The sequence below is a fragment of the Cupressus sempervirens genome, chromosome 8 (assembly GCF_028749045.1).
Source record: "Cupressus sempervirens isolate cs-2001-9-10 chromosome 8, ASM2874904v1, whole genome shotgun sequence".
NCBI lineage: Eukaryota > Viridiplantae > Streptophyta > Pinopsida > Cupressales > Cupressaceae > Cupressus > Cupressus sempervirens.
The window spans coordinates 401,551,077-401,570,248 of NC_143125.1; the positions used below are offsets into that span (position 1 = coordinate 401,551,077).

The 19,172-nt window shown below is 35.7% G+C and overlaps 1 protein-coding gene across 4 annotated transcripts in view; it reads left to right on the forward strand.

Annotated features, from left to right (window-relative positions):
• The window catches only part of LOC149542981 (serine/threonine-protein kinase STY46-like), a 279,858-nt gene that overhangs the window by 94,695 nt on the left and 165,991 nt on the right, over nucleotides 1–19,172 (forward strand). The gene's annotated exons all lie outside the window — the stretch shown is intronic.

The following is a 19,172-nucleotide window of genomic DNA, read 5'->3' on the forward strand; positions in this document are numbered from 1 at the left end:
AAATTTAGTGATTTTTTTGGAACATTGTAATGTAAAATGTGTTCTTCTGCTTTGATTTCTTTTGAATCATTTGGAATATTCATTTTAGAGATATATAGAATAATTAGTTGCTTCAGATTTTTCCAGTTTCCTGTAACGTGGACATGAAATTTATGCTGTTAGCACTATCTTTTCAATTTATCCAGTTTCTGAACTCTGAGTCTAATAAGAGTCGCAGCAATAGTAATTCTATAATAGGTGATTCCTAAAGTTTCCATTACAGAAGAATTTATCGAATTACCAGACAAGTCTCAGTTTGGCTAAGATTGCTGTGGCTGTTATCACAGATTTAATTTTTGACAGAAGTAGCGTAAACAGTTTTGACCAATTAACAAGGATAAATTTAGGTTCAGAACAGGGGTTCTTTCAATGACAAAACAAAGACAATGAAAAATCTGGAAAGGGATGTTTTCTCAAAAGGATTTAATGATACATTCAATGGTAATGAGTAACGAGACTTCCAAAAGAAAAAAGAGATAGGGAATGGGTTTAATATCGTTGGATTGCAATTGGAGTCTATGAAAATTATTAATGGTGTTCTTTCAAAATTGGAAGAATTGGTTTAATTTATCCAAAGTGGACCATTCTGAATGGAGGCTTTTGAATTGGGCTTTAGAGCCATCAATGGTTGCTTTAGTTCAACATAGGTTAACGGCGAATCTGTGTGAAGATGTGAGACTAACAGTTGCTTCCTGTCACAGTAAAATCATAAGAATAACAGCTCTTGTTGCACATTATAATAATATCATATTGAAAAGGGTTATACAATTGATTGTGGACAGCTTATGTGGATTACATGATGTCAAGGACCCTACCTTTGGTAAGAGGGCAAAGACTTTGGAACTTATAACAAAGGCCAGATTTTTAGTCGTCCTGTTGGATCTCAATTGTGAAAAAATGATTCTCCAAATGTTCCAGGGTTACTTAAGTGGATTTAGGAAGCATCATCCAGACAATGTGAGAGCTTGTATGCGAACTATCATGTCATTAATCTTAGATTAGGATGATGACATCTGTAATCAATACAACCAGATTTGTTGGCAATTTGGAGAGGGGAGCATAAGATCTCACCTTTGGCTTATGAGCTCTCAAAGGAATTGATTGAGCATAAGATTGAAAGGTTTTTGGAGCACATGACTGAAATTGGGCTAATATCAGTGGGTAATCAGGTTGAGGGATCTCCGAAACTGAGCAAGAATCAAGTAAGAAGAGAGCAGGTTTGTTTTACATGCTAGTATACCTGGACATTTGATGACAACTGTGGGAATAACAAACAAGAAGAGTCAGCTAAAGACATTTAGACCAGTGTTGAAGAAGATAAGAACGTAACAGTTAGGCTCCAACAAATTTAACACCAAAGTTTAAAGGAGATCGAATCAGCAGCAGCCATTGGTAAGGGAATACAATCCTCTTATCTGGTGACTTGGAAGTTTTTGTTGATAAGCATCTTGATGATGATGTTTATTTTTAGGATGTTCCCAAGGAATGAAATGAATATTTCCATGATGATGAATCATTTGAAAATGATGATTTAATAGTGGATGATGCCATAGTTTTGAGATGGAGGAAAATACTTTTAATAAATTTGAAAATCATGCAATAGATAACAAAATTTTTTCCAACCAAAGGGCTGTCCAAACTTGTACACATGAGTTAGACCAAGATGATGACACTAAAGAGTCTAATTTGAAGGGCCAATGAGAAAGTTCTTTTCTAGATGAGGAATTTGGAGCATATAATTTGAAAGATAAGCTAAAAGTCATAGAGGATATGATTGTCGTAGCCTTAATGCATTTCGATGATACCCATAAAAATGTTGGAGAAACTGTTTAGGAGGTTCAAATTGAGGAAAGGAAAAGGGAATAGTGAGTGAAATTAATAGTACATATCTTCAGACAATTATGAAGGCATTGGAAAAGATGAAATCAGATTATTGGAAATCTATGCTCCACAAAGTTTTTGAGATGTGGACGTTTTAGGGATAGAGACATGTTTCCAGTATAGGTACGGGTTGAAGCCAAAATCTAGGGAAGGAGACCTCAAGGGATGACAATTAAAAACACAAGAGAGTTTTTATATATAGAGACAAAATTTAAATATGTATATCATAACATTGATAAACCATTCATCATAGACATTCTAGAAGTTCAATACATGTAACATAACAAATTAAAATTAACAAAATTCAAATACTAAGTATTTTCATTGTAATAAATATCGCATACATGAAGCAAAAATACCCAAAGGCTAAAATGCCCAAAGACTCAAAGTATCATGCATTAAATCGAAATGACATATAGAATAGTCCAACTAAAATACTAAAGGTAAACCATACACAATAACATATAACTTAAGTTTGAGTCCATAATAATCAAAATCAGTAGTGTATCTGCAAATAATCTATGCCAAATATATGGCTATACTCTACAAATCTAAATCTATATCAAAATCAGTTTCATGATCTCCTTTGGGTCACGAGTAGGGGTAGGTAGAGGGTGTTGGGAGGTTGGTGCCTCTGTCCCCTCTAGGTGAAGGTACTATTCAGCATAGACCAGTGGATTTTTGACATGTGCTTAACCGCCTTCTGTGGATCCTTGTCTCTGGTTGTTGCGATGTTCATTGACAGCTCGAGCTTTTGGTGTAACGACAACGGTGATTCCAACAAGTGGTATCAGAGCCTTGGGTTATGGGTTCAAATCCCTTGGGTCATGTTGAGAGGGGGTTTGTTGGGAGGTTGGTGCCTTAGTCCCCTCTAGGTATAGGTATTATTCATCATAGACCGATGGATTTGTGATGTGTGCTTAACTGCCTCCTGTGGATCCTTGTCTTTGGCTGTTGTGATGTTCATTGATAGCTCGAGCTTTTGGTGTAATGGCAACGGTGATTCCAATAGAAGGTCCTCATCCAATGGAACCCCAAATGATCTTGAAGGTGTCTCATCCTCCTCAACTTGCATAGCATCCTCAGGATTAAAATTCCAACGTAATGTTGGAGTCTACGAATGCCAGGAAGTCTCAACTCGGGTGTATCTTTACCGTGCTAGGTCCACCATCCAATAGGGTCCCTTTGAGCTAATGTTTCTCTTTTTGTCTTCGCCTCTGACTTATTGGAATCCTTTGCTGTTGCACCTAAAGTTCAAACTGTCAATGCCCGATACAAATGTCAAATTTACCGTGATCCATGAGGGGCAGTTAAGCCATGCCACAAACCTCAAAGGAGATGCTGACCACCAAGTCAACAATCTCTCCTTGAACACTGACTAAGCCTTTAGCACCCACTTGTTGTCTTGCATTTTGTCACCACAAAATGGAGGTAATAGTATAAAACTTTTTCAACTTAGTTTTGTTTTTCTTTGAGTTGATTCATTAGTTAATAGGCCGACATTGATCAATCAATCAACTCCAATTGATATAATGATTCTTTTTACTTAAGGCTTTCATCAAGTCCTTTTATTTTTTTCTATTTGTTGAGCCTATGCTTGATATTTGACGCTTTCAATGTCCTTTTTCGCAATTTTTGGGTCTATGTTTGCTTTCTTTTGGTCTTTTAGTTTTGCTCAAACCTTTGCTTTATGTTTTCCCTTTGATTCGGTATATCTTAGGGCTTAATCAGGCTTGATAGTCAAAAGATATGACAATTTAGGTGCCCAAAAAGTGTTACCTCGAGATGCAATTGCATATTTTAAAATATCATGTTATATTTTAATGTTAACATTCATTTTTTGAAAAATATAACATAAATTCACTTTATGTTATGTTTTTAAGTTATTTTATCTCTTAAATTTATCACTTAAGTGAGTATAGTGCACTTTATGTTATATTTTCACGTTGAGTTGCTTTTTAAATTTTTCACTTAAGTGACTTCATTAATTATATTGTTGGATTTAATTTTTGAGTTGCTTTATGTATCAATTTAAAACATCGAAGTAAATATTATTTTTTGAATGATAATTGCACATAGTAATGAACTATATAGTGTAAATTAGTGTTACCAACCTCATATTTGGCTCAGACTCAGTCAAGGTCAAATTGGGCTAAGACTCGGTCTCAGCTGCCGGACTCAGCAAATTAAAAAACCCATGAAAATCAATTTTTTTTAAAGGATTTTAAGTTTTTTTCATGCATCATTTAGCCAATTAACATCAAATACACAATAATTAAGATAAATAAAAACTAATTTGCACACATATACAACTTTTCATAGATCAAGTAAGTATAAATGTGAAATTTTGAAAGAAATTACATAAAGTTAAACTGAATAACATAATAGAAATCTGAAATATAGTGTAATTGTGAAATGTCTACGATATCCATGGGATATGCAATCCATGGAATCTAAAGTTTAAAACATATATCAAAAGAAAGGCTCATAGTAACCTATGTCTTCCTATGGGTACGCTTAAGATAGGTCATGGAAGCCTCTAGAGCCATCCTCTCTCCAAGTTTTTGAGGTTGAAGCTTAGTGACAATATCATCTTGATCATCCTCATAATCCTCATCATCAGAGTCAGATCCATCACTCTCGGCCTCCAGGTCTTGTACTGGGTCTCCTCGTGCTCTAGCCTCCTCCACTGCCATCGCCACTGCCTCTGCCTCTCGATCCACCTGATCAACCCACTCCAAGTCTTCATCATTGAAGACAAAATCATCAACCTCTATGTTCCATTCTGCTTGTATATCAACTTCTCTAATACAATGGGAGATGTGTTAGCGCCCAAAATCTATTTGTGGCAGAAGCGAAGGTTGTAGTGAACAAAAACAAGATCATTCAACTCTTTTGTTGTCAACCTGTTGCGCCTCTTCGAATGTATATGCTCGAACATACTCCAATTGCGTTCGCATCCTGAAGCACTAGATGGTTGGCTCAAGATATGAACTGCAATCCTCAGTGGATTTGGCACCTTAGTGCCAAACATCTCCTACCATACATTTGCAACAAGAAAATTTTAAATCAGTTCTATAAATTTGACTTTATCAATCTAGATTCTAGATTTTAAAGTGGTAATAAAATAGAATTTAGAATTTGGAATCATATATTTTTACCAGGCATCAGTTCTGTCTAGTTTTTCTTGCATAAGTCTAATGAAAATAGGTCTCCTAGTGCTTTCTTATACATCTCTTTCTCACGGACTATAACTGTTCCAATAGTTGCCTCAAGTGACATTATCTCTATAACATCATAGATGCCACTCAACACCTCTTTTCACTAGCCTTAAAATTTGGGCTGAATTGGTATGTTGGATTAAAAAAGTGGGCAGCTGCATGTATAGGCCTATGAAGTAGATTGTGTCATCGCTTATCAATGACATCCCATATGGAACCATATTTTTCGTGATTACTTGCATAAAAAGCTTGAGTGGCCTCTTTTGCACTATCCATGCCCTCATAAATGTAACCCATTGAGGGCTTCTCTTTATTAGCAATCCATAGAATAAGAATAAGAGACTTTATGAACTACAATCATTGTAAAAAAGAAAACATTAAGCTTTAAATTTTCTGATTAAAAATGAACAGTGTCAATGTCAATGAACATAAACAAGTGTTTGAAACATTAACAAAAATAGTGAAATGAAATGGAAATGAGCACAAAAAGGAAAATTACTTCCACAATATCCTTGGCGGGTTTCCAAAAGCCACTCTCATAAAAAATGCGATCAACCACCTCAACTGTTGCATTGAGCTTTGCATATGAAGTATTTGTCCACTCTTCACATATAAGCATACCTTTCAAACCAGCCTTTGTGTTAAGAAAAGATTTCAACGTGAGAATATTTGTTGCAAATCTAGTGACCGTTAGACGAGACAACTCTTTATTCTTTGTATGTCGCCTCATAAGGTTGAGGACTCGAGTATGATTATATATGAACTTGCAAATATTCCTTGCTTGCTCTACACATTTTTTCATTCAAGGAATTTTACCTATATTAAACGACATTTAATTGATGAGTATTTTGGGAGTTATCATATTTTTAGTGGCCAAATTATTATTAATTTATTAAATGACTTATTATAAAGTTATAATCTAACTTTATAATTTCACTTAAGTTGAGAGTTGAGTTATCATTGGAAAGAGCCATTTGTTAATTAGTTAAGCCAAGCCAAGTGAAAGAATCTAAAGAAAGTTTCTAATTAATGTTGTGTGGTGAAGCTTCTCGAGTAAAGTTACATTTTGGCAATAAAAGGGAATCTGGAGGTTATAAATACAAGCCTATTTGTTGTGAAAAACATGCTTGAATATTTATTTGCTTTTGTTGCCTTTGTGACTTTTTTCGAGCATTGATATTTTGTGGCCCTTGCTGAAGTATAATGGTTGAGTCTGAGATTCTATGAAGTTCTTGGCAATTGTGTTGAAGTATACAATTGGCCATTATCTCCTACTGTAAATTCTGTGGCTAAGGAGAATAATTTTGAATATACATCTATTCAATTTGGTTTCAGGCTCAGGGTTTGTGAAGTTTTGGTGATTGTTCTAAGTATTTCTGTAATCTGTTGCTAAGGTATAACAAATTGTGAGTTCTACTACCGTCCTTACTATGTTTTTTGGAGATAGGATATTATAAGTTATTGACTGTTCTGAATTGAGAGATTGGAGAGTTCCCATTGAACTGTGCTGCAAATCTAGGAATCAATTTGACATTGGAAGTTGACGTCTTTGGTCTTGAAAGAGATATTTGTTATTTACTCATTGTGTCAACACAATCTGGGACATAGGAATGGAAATTGGAGATAGACGACTAGCAAATTCAGTTTTCCATTCAAATTAAACTCTGTCGTCAACAACTAGAGTGCATGCATTATTTTGGAGGGGCTACATTTATTATTACAGATCCAACATGGATGAGTTTGGGATATGATTGCACCCAGATTTGACGTGGGGCTTGATGGAGCCCTTATTTTTTGCAAAAAACATGGGCATCTATTAGAGAAAAAGCTTGATGAATGTATTGAATTTAGACCTTGTTGATATACACTTGAACCTATATTGAAACCCTAGAATGAATAGAACAATGGGTTTGGAGAAATAAATTATATCTGTCACACATGGTTGCAAAAGTTGAATGAGAAGAGCAAGAATTTTTAAAACTGTAGTCCAATTATGGATGCCAAAAGGAAGCATTAGAACAAGAGGGTGACTATTCTTATAACAAAATAGCCACTAGAAGTTGCAAAGGTTACAGTGAAGGAATGGATTGTGAGGTACGAGAAGTGAGAAATTATATGGTACCTTACAAAATATTGTGTAGTATTTTTTCTTTTGTGAATGGTTTTGATTGTCTTCTCATACTTCTTGGAACACTTGGAGGAATTGGAACTTGTCTTGTCATTCCTGTCTTCATGCTATTATTCTCTAAAATCGTGAACCAAATAGGGTTAAAACAGATACAGTGCCTCAGTATGCCTTGTAAATGATTTACCTTAGGATGGATAGAGATATCATGTTGGATGTATGCTGCAGAGAGACAAACTACAATGATGTAATATAAACACCTTGTGCAATTATGTGTTTCAGCCTTAATAAACAATCTTTGATCTGATCAAGCAAATGTTCAGACGATTATAAATAAATTCCAAATCTCAATATTTGCAGCATCACATAGGAAAGTTCCTATCAATCATCTCAAGCCATAGAAACAAAGCACTTTTCCCCATTCAAGCTGTAACATATGAAAGATGGAGCTGTCATTGATGAAGACATCAATCTGTGCTTCAAACAACCACGGGTCATTCCAGATCACTATGAGCACATCCACGCGGGAGTATGAGTAATCTGTCAGGCTGAAGACAACGAACTTGCATAGTGAGACGGGAGTTTATACCACAGGAGACATGTTATGATTATTTGCGATAATGGAGGCTGAATGGTTGTCCCTCCACGGTGGCATGCAAATTCCTATGGAGACGAGATTATACTTTAACGAAAATAATCAAAGCCGTATAACACACAGAAAATGTTATTGATCACGTACACAAAGTAATGGAGGTTTATGCGATGAAAGAAAAATTATAATAGAAGCTGATTCTGTGACTTCAACTCACAGGATTATTTTTGAAGGAAAGAATTAAAATGTTACAATCATTCAAACTATTGAAGGCACCAAAATTTATTCTTGAAAAGGCGTGATTAATTCAAAGGAGGAGCGATTATTATTTTGATGGAGTATAATTTTATTTGATAAGTCATTAAAGTAAAGAGAAGATAGTCGAAGAGACTTAGTATAATGAAACTAAGTGTAAGCCCGATAGTTATATTAAAACATTAATAATAATTATAGAAAAGGTGCAACTTATTTATAAACAAATGACTTTTGAAATTGAAAAGTCATATTCTTTTTAAGTATGAAGATATAAATAGGAGGAGTTTTATGAAACAAAAAGACATTGTAATATTCAACATCCGAACATGTTTATATTCTCTCAAAGGGAGTATTTTATATTTTATTATTGTAAGGAGGGATAAGGGCTACATTATGATTTTGTAATATAAAGTCTTATTTTATTTTTAAATAAAATAAAATATCTTTTGTTTATCTTTAATGGCATGGAGATTTAAACTGCAGGCGAATCGTCCTTCATATTTATATTTTAGAATTCTGTATATGATTTTGATATCGGATAAGTGGACATGGTCAATTAGCATTTTTAATTTGATCATCATAGGTGTTGTGAAATATTAAATTGTTTACGTACCTCTGTCCAGTTCGTCTCAGTGGAGTTAAAATTCAATCTGGACTAATTTAAGATTGCATTATAATTGGTCTGTCGCATCTGGATTATTAAAATTATTGGCAGTATAAGTGCATTGAACATTATGAAGTTGTATGTAAAAGTTCACCGAAGTTGACTCTATCGCCCGTATGAACAAAGGCACTGGTCTTTTTATTGAAGTCAGAAAATCAATATATTCCTTCTGCGAGCATCAATTCCATTATTTACAAAATTTATATAAAACATTCAATTATCAAATATTCAGCATCCAATTTTAGTTTCATTGAGTTCGAGCAGCTTGCCAGTCAAAGAACTCCAAGTTTAAATTCGCTATAGAAAAACCTTGAACCAGACAGTCAATGTTTAAAGTGAAGGTTAACCCGCTTGGGTGAAGCGGAGCCTGAAGTGCAGGGAAATCAAGAAGTATTCCTGTTCGTTGGCCAAAACTGATTGAGAAGTCCTATCGGAGAAGTGACAGGCTCTTGGATTTCTAATTTGCGGTTTTGGGAACCAATAGGGCTTATTTGTTGAAGTGACTACCTTTGCTGGGCAAAATCATAGTCAATAAAATTCAATGTGGGCATTAATCTGGAGTCTACCAACTTTCATGGGACTAGGGATCAAACCCTTTTTGCAAATGCGTTTGGCAGATATTAGAAATTAGTTGAAAATCATTCTTCCTAGATGCATTGTCTATTTTGATTTTGTAACAGAGGACTCTGTTCCCTCAGTAAATTCAAATTGGGTTTGGAATTTAGTGTTTACTTACAGTGTCATGTCCCCACTCTAGCTCAGTCTAACAGAGAAATGTGAGTCAGCTTATTATGGGGTCTTGTAGGCTGACAGGGTTGGATAGAGACCCAGTATGGTTATTCAGTATTGGGGACTTGGTTTTCTGGTGGGTATTGATCAGTTGGGTGACGTTCCTTGTTTTTAGGAGGCAATTCCTACAGTTATGGGGTTCATTCCTACTTTTTAGGACGTATGATCATGCCCAGGGCTGGGTTTCCATGAGATGACCCTTTGGGTTCAGTTTCAGAGGGATAGGGCTTGTTTCCTAAATTTTAGGAGCATCCTTAGATTTTAGGGATGAGACTGCCAGAGGATCCTTGATTTCCGACTTCAGTCACAGAGAGGTGACAAGATGATTTTATGGTTTTTGATGTCAATTGGGCAGTTTGTGGCTATTTGGGTTATATTTTTAATATTTCCTAAGTTAGCGTTTAATATTTAAATAAGGCTAAGTTAATAGCCATTTTGGAGTAATAAGGGAATTTTGGCCTCATCTGGATGCATATCCCATGTTATGATAGCTCATTGGAAAGGTCTTGAAATTCTCTAAATCTTCCTCTTTGGTCTCAGGGCAATTCGGTGAACAGATTTATTACTATGGTGGAAAAGGTCATTTTCTAGTGACTTGGTCACTTTAAAATAAGATTTAATTCATTTTTTATAGCCAACGCCAATTGGGGGTCACTTTAGGGTTCGAATTGCTTTGCAAGGGGTTATAAGGAGATGGGCGCCATTTCTCATGATTATGCATATTTTTCAAACACTTCTTTTCAGATTTGCTCTGCTTGAGCGATTTGCATTCTGGGATGCAAACCCCAGGGTAATTGTTGGCTGGGACGTAACCCTCAACAACATTGGGTATTGGTTTGTCAGTGGTTTCAACAGTATTCAGGAGGAAGGTAGACGCCACTTCAGCTTGGGCCTACAGTTTGTTTTGTTGGGCATGTTCTTTGGCGTATGGGAGGTGAATTCTAGCAGCCATACACTGCCATTTCTTGCAGCCGTACTTGCAGCCGTACTCTGTCATTTGCAGCACTTGGATACATAGAAAAATCGGTTACTTAGCAGCAGATTCTTGCATCTTATCAGCCCGTTTTCATCAGCCAGTTGTGGCGTCATTGTTAGAGGAAATGTACTGGATCTTTTATTTGGCTCTATAATTCAGAGATCTGCCTGGTATGATTTGTATCAACTCTGACTTTATTGCATATTGTTATTTATTTTCAGACTCTTTTCTTGCCATTTGCTACGTCTCATTTCTATGTGGAATAATCATCAAAAACACAAAAACAAACAAACTCTTCTGCATTTCCGTCTAGTTCTACAAGAAAATATTAATAAACAAGAAAAAACAAAAAATAAAATAAATCTACATCAGATTTGCAGCAGAGATCCATCAGGGATCTTTCATACAGTATTTCCAGCATTTGGATTAAGTATTTTATACTCTTTGAAAAATTCATAAAAACTGTATATTCTCAAAAAGGACAAAATAAAAAAACATTGTCTAGTTGCATCTGCATTTTGTATAAAGACAAATTCAGAATTCAGTAAATTGGTGTAGTGAGCTGAACTTGCTTGTCCTTTATGATGGTTATCTAGAAAACTGCTTCAATCATTTAATTATTTGGGTGTGGTAATTTGGAATTGAGAAACTTGTGGATTGACAAACACGTGGAGTTCCTTAATATTGTTTGCTAAGTGTTTGATAAATGCCAAATCTCTGATTAGTAAGGGAAGTTGATGTTTGTTAAAGCCATAACCAGCAGGGGTTATTACAAGGTGCCTCTTCATAAGAAGTTTACCAACAACAACATAATTTGCTGCATTAGTTGTCACAATTTGCACCACATTCTCCTCACCCACCTCCTTCAACATTTTCTCCATTACCTCACGAAGATACTCAACATTTTTTGTCTTGCCTAAGGCATCAATTGATTTCAAAAACATTGTGGAATCTGAGAAAAAATAAAGAAATTTAGTACAATCACAATGATCAATCAATTTCCTACTAAATTACTAAATTCTAACTTTCTAAGTACAATATTGAATTCCCTGATGAGGAGACAAGAAAATTCAGCAGTGTTCTATTTCTTCTATCAGTTCAACCATTGTTCATAATGGTGCAACCCTTCGCAACCCATGTTTTACGCTGCTTCTCAATTTCAACTTTTACATTAGCAACATCATGGGTCAAAATAAGACATTTAGCTCCTCATGATTAGGGGTTTTGAACTCCGGACCACACACACTAACAACACCTATGACAATTTGCCAATAAGGAGATCTAAAAGTTAAAACAAATTAAATAAACAATATAAATATACTTATTATGCACGCAAGAAAAGACATACAAACTAAAATTAAAATTATAAGTACCTTGCTGGCATTAAATGGAAGGTTTTTGTAGAAGAAGAAATCTCGAAGTGCCAACTTTGCTTGCTCATGCTTCTCCTTATTCCAAGCCATGCTCTCAAGTGATGGTTGTGAACTTGGAGTTGTGTGTGGACCAAAGATGGAATCAAGTGAGGATCTTTGTTTACGCACTTGAGGCCCAATGCTTGCAGTCTGAGATGTAGTATTAGAAGAAGGTAAAATTGGAGGGTGACCATGTCCATGATAACTTGAAGTGCCCACTGCACTTCTAGTGACAACTAATTGTGCCATTTCTTCTTGTTGCTTTTTAAAAATTCTTTCTTCTTTGCAGAATCCTATAAGAGAGCTTGCATATCACATATAATATCTTGAGGTACCTCGCATTTTTTGATATGTTGCCTTGGTATATGTGCAAGGTGATATTCAATCTATTAATGCCTCCCCCATTATATGTTATCATACAATGCCAACATGTCACAAATCCTTTCTTATGCCCAGGAATAGCATGTTTCGAAGCCCTATGCCTTGCTACTGCACTAGGGTTAGTATCAAGGTGTGTTATTAGGCCTAGTTCCACTACTCTCAAGTTTAGACACGGTGTTGCTGCTGCTGCAATATACCATAAATTTAAGAAAAATAACATTTCGAATATAGAAAATCCAATTTACAAACACTAGGGCTGCTTACTTTTCAAGTTTTTCATCATCATAAAATAGAACAAATCTAAAGAGCCCAAACTCATGCAAATAAAAAAAGATTCATGAATGTAAAAGAATATGCAAAATAACATGAAAAAATGTATCTCACCTCTTCAAATTTGCTCTAGAAATGGAAATGTAATCTAAGTTTGAAGAAGCCTCCTCCAAATGTTTCTTTTAACTCCTCTCAATGCTTATATGCAAGCTACAAAGTGACACAAACAATCAACAAAAAATAGATGAGAGGCAACCGATTTGCTAATCTATCTCCCAAAACCCCAATACTCTTCCCTTAACTCTTCTTTCTCTACTCTTTGTGTTTGTAAGTGATAGAATTACCTTCTCAGGTCTTTGTTATGCTTTACATAACAAAGAAAATTAATAAATAACTTCTTTTGACCCTTTTTGCACGCTGATCACTGACCAAGTTAGGCTGATAGGACTCGGTGAGCCAACCGAGTTAGCTGACTTGGCGACTCAACCTTGACTCGATTAGGACTTGACCGAGTTTGAGGCAACATGCCATTTGCCTTGTTCTGCTCGGCTCACCTTGGGACTCATCAACTCTGGCAAGGACTTGCCAAGTCCTATAACACTGGTGTAAATGTTATTTTGACCCAATTAAGTGATATTTCCTCAAAAAAATCAATTAAACATGTGCTTAATTGATCATTTAAGTTATGTAAAGGCAACTTTCAACCCATTTACACGTTTTCATGTAATGGACCTCTAAGAGTGCAAAAATGCATGTAATGGACTTCGTAGACTCCATTTTGCATAAAGACCTTCTTTACATGTAATTCACTTTCCATGTAATTGCATGTTGAGTCCACATTTTGGCTTTCCAAAGTCAAAAGTGTCAAAAACTTGTTACGTATTGCATATTTTAAAAAATATGTAATATCTTCCGAAGAGTGCGTTTATGAAGGATTGACTTTTACATGCAAGTTTTAAAATATGCAAAGAGCCTTGGAGAGTGTGTTTTTGCACTAGCATCATTTTGAGGAATTTTAAAATGTGCAAAGGCACTCCAAGAGTGTGTTTTGCATCTAGATTCCAATAGAAAGTTTTAAAATATGTCATGAGGCTTGGAGAGTGCATTTTGCCTTTTACATATTATTTAAAATATGCAAACTCTCCAAGAGAGTGCATTTTGCATTGAAAGGCAAAAGGACATGCATTTTAAAACTTCTAATGCCTTCCCAATATATGCATTTACATCTTGAGTTTGCATTTTTGTTCTCCAAGAGCAAAATGTCCATGCTTGTGCCCTTGAAGAACACATTTTGGCAAAATAGTCCAGATCTTCCCATTTCATGGCATGAAATCTATTTCTTAAGAGGCATTTTTGCACTTCCATGCATATCCATGCTTTAGGATTAAATCTCCATGCAAAAAATGACTTTTTTCATTCCATTTGTGGGCATGTTTTGGTAAAAATGCCCAAATCAAAATACCCAGATTTGGGCATTTTGAGATCACATTTTTGCATGCATGGAAGACGTGTTGTGGTATTGATGCATTCCGTTGCTATTAGAAGTCATATTTTTGACATTCCATTCCAAAACCGATCCATGTAATAGCAGATTGAGACCATGTTTTTGACAAAAACAGGTTCTATTTGGAGTTTTTGATAAAAACAACTTGTGTATTGAAGGAAAAAGACCACATTTTTGGCATATTCAATGCCAAAACGTTCATTCAATGCTCATCAATATCCATCACTTGCAGTGTTGAGAAATTCAATATAGTTGTTGAAGATTCGAATTTGGAGGAGAAACATCATTCAAACCTATTAATCTTCCATATTTGGCTCTTTGATCATCAAGTTAGTTGAGGTTTTCCAATCTTTGGTATTTCCATGCATATTTTGGTTCATCCTTGCACATTTGTCCAGATATATGCCATGTATTTTGCAAATGCTCTTTAAATAAGATGAAAACCTTCATTTTCAAGTGCTTGGAATTTCCCCAAATTCCAATTTCGAATTTGCATAAAAAACTAACTTGGTATTTGCCATGTTTGAGTCAAGAACCAAAGGTATGTTTTTGTTTTGTGCTTTGTTTTTGTTTGTTGCTTATTTCTGTTTTGTTTTCGATAGGCTTAAGGTTCTTTCCCAAGAATCCACAATCATTCTTCACCATTCGACTTTCCAACTATACATGCAAGTGCATCACACCATTTTGTATTTCACCAACACATGTCAAAGCACATTGCATCCATTCCTTTCATATGCACTTACATATTGAAAACAATTACGTGTAATCTCACTCTCCATCTGCATTTACATGTAATCTCACTCTCCATCTGCAATTACATGTAATTCCATCCTGCATTTGCATTCACATGTAATCTCATCCTTCAAACCTAATTACATGATTACATCAAGTCATGATTACATGTAAATCACTATACATGTAATTACATCTAGAGTCCATTTTGGTAGGTCACACTTTAAATACCAAAATCATTTATCATTTGCACGCATTCCCGTGAACTTAGCTTGCATTCTAGAGAGCATTTACGTGGAAACACATACGCATTTACATGCTATCCGACTTCGAAAGTCCCATTTTAGCCCTCCGCACATACTTTCCATATCACATCCAACTCATTGCATACTTTCCACAAGTATCTAATTCATACTCCAAATTCATTTTTTCTCAAGATCTGTCTTTTCCAATATCCTCATGGAGTCAGTATCCATATCTTTTGAAGATGTGTTCACACTTTGGAATTTTCATGTTGTAGCACAAGACATGCCTCGGTTTTCAAAGTCAAAAGGAAAGATGAAGTATCAATATGACAAGGAATTGGCACATGCAATTGCATCTCAGGTTTCTTCTACCTTAGATGATGTTTTGATATAGGATTGGACATGTGGACATTGCTAAATTCCTACAAAGGGTTGAAAATCCTTCAAGCAAAGAGACGAGGTGCATCAAGAAAAGTAATATAGACCTTGTATCTACTTTACCTATGGCTGCCCTGAAACCCGAGTTTGTGTTAGGACATGCTCGCCATTTTAGTCCTAAATTCAAAACAAAAAAGAATGCAGATAAAAAAGTTATCATCTCTCTAGATCTGGAGGTGATTGAAAAGATTTTCAAGGTCCCTCAAAGTGCAGAATGTGTAGACTTATTGAAGGACACAACTCTCTACTTATGGAACCAGAAAAAGCTAGAGTACCAAAAGCATATGAATGCATATTACTTAACTGTCAGAAGTAACAACGTTTCTAGATGGCCAAAGACCTTATTAGATCCGTCTTTAAGCCAAAATTTAAAGACTTGATTAGGCTTCTCAGCAGGGTGTGTGGCCTTAAGGAATCTGGTGAATTTGAACCATGGATGTTCAAATTCATTTTCCAAATCTATGATAATGAAGAACCCATCTTTTGGGGAGAGCTCATCAGTACATCTTTGTGTGAATAGTTGCTCAACATGGAAACATCAGGGCCATTCTATATGAATTCATACCTGGTTTACATAGTTGCAACTATATGATCTTTTTCAGATGTATCCACTAAGGGAGATCATGCTCTGGTTCCCATTTGGAATCAGTATGAGCAAATCACATTGACATAGAGTAAGGTACATTATAGGGGAGTGCAAGACGAGTTCTTTGGACATTTTAGATGTCGATTTGATAAGGAGTTGGTGATCAGGAGGGTATCAGAGGAAGGTTGGAACAAGGTGAGTCAATTTGGTTGCATCTTTCTACAATTTCCAACTTTCACTTATCTAAGGGTTGGTTACCTCAAAGGAGAGCCATATACATTATCAAGGTATCCTACTAACAGGATCATTCTGATGGAGTTAGCCAGGCAACTTATGGAGGTACAATCATATCAGAATACTCTACATATGCCATGTTTCAGTATCAGTTAGCCAAGCAACTTATGGAGGTACAATCATATCAAAATACTCTGCATATGCCATGTTTCGGTATCACTACTACTAAACCTTTGGTGATTGAGCAATATATGCTCAACTCAGTATATAAGGCAAAAGATACGGAGATAGAACTTTAGCTGATTACTATGAAGTTTAAGGCTAGGTATGATTTTGATTATCAAGGTTTAGATTCAAAAATCAAGAGAGCATTCACTCATGTTCATCTCATGGAGCATGTATGGATTGATATTTGCACGGAGTTGGATATTATGAAGATGGATTACTGTAGGCTCACCTTGCAACAGATCATTGATCTCAACATGGTTAAGATTCCACCCAATTTCCAGGTAAGAGACAATGACAGTATTCTAGATCTGGAATACCATCTTGTAGGCTTTGACAAGCGTTGTCCATTTCCCATCAGTTGGCAACACAAGGAATGTGTTTCTATCTTCGATAGATTCCAGTCCATCTTAGCAAATACCAACAAGTGGCTAAAGATCAACCGCCTTAGTAGGGTATATCCTAAGCTTGGGTCAGATCGCAACAGTTCTGGACAGGTTGGAAGGATATCTAAGATGGAGATTATAAGCCAAGATGGTGCATCTTCTTCAACACCTGAGAAATCTCTGAAGATTAAGCTCAAAGGTGGAAAAGGGTCCAAGTTATCTCAAGAGCCCCCTCAAGCACCAATTCAAGAAGAAGTTGAAGAAGAATCTGCATCTGAGAAGAATTTGATGAAGAGGAAGAAGGCGAAATCATGATAATTTCTCCTCCAAGACCACCAAATGCGCAAACCTACTTACTCAGGAGGAACTCCTCTTGGATAATTTAGATAACAACATGGATTCATTCTCCATTGCCTTTACATCTCCCTCAGAGGTGAACATGTCAGCTTTCCCTATCTCTTCCGCAACTCGCTCTCATTCTCATGGTAGAACAATGTGAAAACTTGCGAGATGTTTTTGAGGATTTCCCAACCCTCATAGAAGGACAAGTTTCCCAACTCGACACTTCAATTGCTGGTTTTGATATGTTCATGATGGAATCATCTCAACAAGCACCTATGGATTCAGCTGTACAAACTGAGACATGCAAAGTTACAACTGAAATACAATTAGGATCAATGGCTACTATAGCCACTATTCCCTGTTTCAGCTGATGAGGGTTTTAGTTTGCTTGCATGGTTAAGAAAGATTACTATGAAGATGAGGAAAGTAGTGCTGCCTCTAGACAATCTTTCTGTCAAGAAGACCAAATCCAAATCTTTGAAAGACAAGATTGTTTCAAGAATTGTGATTGGGTCTGATAAAACCAAATATGCTAAAGTTGCAGAGCCCTTAGTGGATAAACCATTTGAGGAACTTATTTTTTTTAGATTATAAGATTACCGATATTGATCTTGGTAAACAAACACGACTGGGATGCTTGTAAGATGCTTAAGACGCGCTCACTAATGTGTCTAGAAGCAATCATGAGCTTTGGGAAAACAAAAATCAGCTTAGGGAAGAAGTCACTTGCCTAAATGAGGTTATCTGAGAATAATCATCACAACCTGCAGCTACCACTTCTCATACAACTAAGGAGAAAAAATTGATTGAAGTAGCCAAAACATGGTTTGGAGAATGTCTCAGAAGGAGTGTAGACCATCAAAGATGCGGTCAGAGTTCTTGAACGCATTAGAGAAATTGAAGAAACCATACATGACTTGATTATTTCCATGAATCAAGAAGCGAACACTCTAAAGGAACTTTTGGTAGATTGGGAGGAGATAGCCAATACTGATTTGGATGGCATTGTGGCATGTGAAGTCATTTCGTCTTCAAAGATGTTTTACAGATCTTAGGGTATCATGGGACACAAGGACGAGATATTGGGAAAATTGAGCAAGTTGTGGGCAGCCTTGGAAGACTATTAGACATTCGAAATAGATCTTAAATGTTCTATGAGTTTTCTGGGAAATAGATCTTATATGCAACTTGGAACAAATAGGATGCATTGTTCTTACTGAACATGATAATTTGGTCTCAGTAGAAGAAATGACTTTAGAATACACAACAAAGTCAATGTTGAACTTGATTCTGAGGAATATGGCTCACGTCCGATGAATAGATTTGTGCCGTATAAATCGATGGCAAAGCATCTACTCGATTCAATTGTAGAAAACTACAAGATTTTAAGATCAGCATACAGTTACACTGGAACACTCAGGATTGAGGCCATATCAAAATCAATGGAGATCTTAGATCTTCCTACAGTGCATGACTACATCGCCAAATGCAAGGCACTTCAAAATAATCCTTAGCATTATTCCCTCTACTTCTGTCTTCTTTCTTTAAGTTCATGCATGTAGTTAGAGAGGATGTATTGCATGAAATTATGTAATTACATGTAATAGCATGTCCTTATGACATGTAATCTAATAATTTCTATCGTTAGTTAGAAATTTTCCTCCTTTTTCTCAATTCCTTTGCCTATATAAAGGAGTGCTCCCTCATTGTAAAAATCATCTTTTATTGTATGCAAGAAAGTTCTAGAAAAATTGTGCGAACATAACTTTGATTGTGTAGTACTATTTTTAAAGAGAAGTGAATACACAGAAACAATTGGAGCTGAACTTTGATTGAGTGCAATTGTGATTAGTGTAAGTTGAAAGCTTTGATTGT